The sequence below is a fragment of the Triticum dicoccoides genome, chromosome 5B, assembly GCF_002162155.2.
Source record: "Triticum dicoccoides isolate Atlit2015 ecotype Zavitan chromosome 5B, WEW_v2.0, whole genome shotgun sequence".
In the NCBI taxonomy this organism is placed as follows: domain Eukaryota; kingdom Viridiplantae; phylum Streptophyta; class Magnoliopsida; order Poales; family Poaceae; genus Triticum; species Triticum dicoccoides.
In genome coordinates, this window is record NC_041389.1 from 41,042,204 (window position 1) to 41,045,247 (window position 3,044).

Sequence of the window (3,044 nt, forward strand, 5' to 3'; positions counted from 1 at the left end):
GTGCCAGGCTTCATACGGCGTCATGCCGCGCACCGCCTTCGTGGGCGCGCAGTTCAGCAGGTGAACGGCGGTGGTCACCGCCTCCCCCCAGAACTCGCTCGGCACTCCTTTCGCCTTCAGGAGACACCGAGCCGTCCCGACGACTGTCTGGTTCCGGTGCTCTACAATGCCGTTTTGCTGCGGCGAGTACGAGGAAATGAGCTGCCGGCGTACGCCACGGTCAGCGCAGTACTCCCTGAACTCTGTTGAGGTGAACTCGCCGCCCCTGACAGTTCGGAGCGCCCGCAGCTTGATAGAGGTCTCCACCTCGACCCCGGCCTGCCAGCGCTTGATCGCCGTGGGTGCCTCGTCTTTCCTGCTCAGGAGCACGATCCACATGTAGCGTGACTTGTCATCCATGAGCAACAGGAAGTACCTTTTCCCACCATGCGTCGGCGGCAAGATCGGGCCGCACAGATCACCGTGGACCAAATCCAGACGATAGTCGGCTCGGTAGTTCGCCTCCATGGGGAATGGGGCACGGCGCTGCTTGCCAACAAGGCAGCTATCGCAGACCTGATCGGCGTGCTCAACCAGGGGCATGCCGCGCACCATGCCTTCCCGAGCCAGCTTCTGGAGCGCGTCGAAGTTCAGGTGGCCGTAGCGCGCGTGCCAGCGCCACACGTCCTCACCGGCCATGGCCGTCAAGCACACGGGCCGCGTGATCTCCAGCTCGATGGTATAGAGGCGATTCCTCGATCTGGCCACCTTGGCGATGACGTTCTCTTGACGGTCACGCACCCCATCATGCCGCTCCGCACCAGAGCGGTGCAGCCCGCCTCGTCCAGCTGCCCGACGGAGATGATCGAGGTACGCAGGCGGGGTATGTAGTATACCTTTGAGAGCACGCGGTGACGCCCTCCATGAGCGACGAAGACCACGGTTCCGCGCCCCTCGATCTCGACCACCGAGCCGTCACAGAACCGCACCGTTCCGGCAACGTGGCGGTCCAGCTCCGAGAAGACGGTGGAGTTGCCCGTCATGTGGTTTCATGCGCCGGTGTCCAGATGCCAGAGTGGTTCCTTGGTGTCCCTGGCGGCCCCGAGGCTGACCTCAGCGCCCTCCTCGTGGAGATGCATGAGCTGATCGCCTCGCGCGTCCAGTTCGTCTTCGTCGAGCAGTGGCGTTACCTGCGCTATGAGGAGCGCCGGATCCTCGTCCTCTGCTGCAGCAAGGTGCGCCTCGCCGCCGCCCTCGTCCTTCATCTTCCTGCGGCACTCGCGAGCCCAGTGGCCGCTAATACCGCAGTAGCAGCAGTTGCCAGAGCGCTTGGGTCCAGCCTTGCCGACGCCAGAGCGGGCGGCACCCACCCCGCGGTCGCCGTGGCCCTTTCCGCGCCCTTTCTTGCCGCCATTGGCCGCCCCGCTGGAGGACCCGCCTTGATCACCGCGCCCCATCCGCGCGTTCCACTCCTCCAGAGTGAACAGGAGCTTGCTGCTGCCCTCCTCCTCGGCGTCCAGCTCGTACCGCTCCTCGGCCGCCTTGAAACGACCGATGATCTCCTCGATTGGTATCGTGTCCAGGTCGACCAGATTGTCAATGGAGACCGCGAGCTGCGAGTACCGCTTGGGCACGATTCACAGCCACTTCTGGATCACGCGCTTGTCACTGATCGCGTCCCCGAGCTCGCCGAGGCGCGCGCACAGTCCTGTGAGGCGCATGGCCAGATCGTCACCGCCAGCTCGCGCCCGTGGCCGGCTGCGGACTTTGGCGAGCCTTTGCTGCCGTCGTCGTCGTCGTCCCCCACCTTCTTCTTGCCATCATCACCTGCCATCACAGGACCCTAGCAACGCGGCTTGATGCCACTTGTCAGACCTAACACGCTCGAGCTCACACGAGAGAGAGGAAGACGAAGATGTTTGTGCTGCGTAAAAACTTGCAGCTTTTCTAATCCTTTCTTCCTTCTTATTCAGTCGTTACAGAAGCTAACAGAAAACCGAAAAAACAGGGCACGAACGGGTCGTGAGCGCTGCCATCCCAACGCTCCCCGCGCGTCGCCCGTGATGCGGCCATGACCATCTCCCTCGTGCCATCCCACGATCAGATCAAGGCCGCTAAACGGGCTAACCAATCTACGCCCGAGTCGCAGCTCAGGTTATCTGCAAACTGAAGAAAAACGATAAACTCTGACGAAACTGACAGAGACTAACCTACACTAGAATCTGACGAAACTGAAAGTGCAGCAGCAGCTGGTTAACTAACAAGGGACAGTACACACAGGGTAGCAGCAGCAACAGTAGTAGTACGAGCTATAGTATCACAACGACGCACTGTTAATTTGTTGTTTAATTTTCAGTCCCGAAAGATATGATCGGCATGCAAGGTGGTGGCGCCACGACGGCCTGGTGCGAATGCACGGCACTCTGCATCTGTGCATCACACCCACGAAGGTCTTCTGCGGATGAGCGCGAAGCCCATCTATATATCGTGTCGAACCGCAAAAACATGCAGTGCAGTCACGACGCCCTCTCCTCCTGACCTGAACCGAGAGAACCTCCGGCAAGGCACGGTCGATGCCCGCCAGCGTTATGCTGCAGGCAGCAGGCGACGCGGCCGATTGCCGTCCATCTTTTATGCCGCTGTACGCTGGCCGCTCTCCTGAACGTCGTCCTACTTATACTTCGCTGGCCGCCGTTGTAAGGAAGTGCTCCGCCACAGCACTTGAATGCTTGGCTCGCAGGTTTGGTTTGGGCAACTGGATTACTACTTTCTCTGACCGGCACCTGTCGCCGTGAGCAACCGGCCTGCAAGTATTCAAAGCCGGTCGATCGATTTGGTTCTCGTGTTGCTCTACATGGCTACACGCACAAGCTGGCAAGAATATGGACTGTTGCGATGCAATGCATGCATGGATCAATCATCAATGCATGGAGCTGTGAGCTAGCTTGCTGCGGACCACATGCGCGGGTCGATCACGAATGGCCTCACAAAGTTTATGTATGTTTGTGGCTCTGTGCGTCCATGGCATTACTCCCCCGACCCCCGCGTCGCCTCGCTCCGGCGAC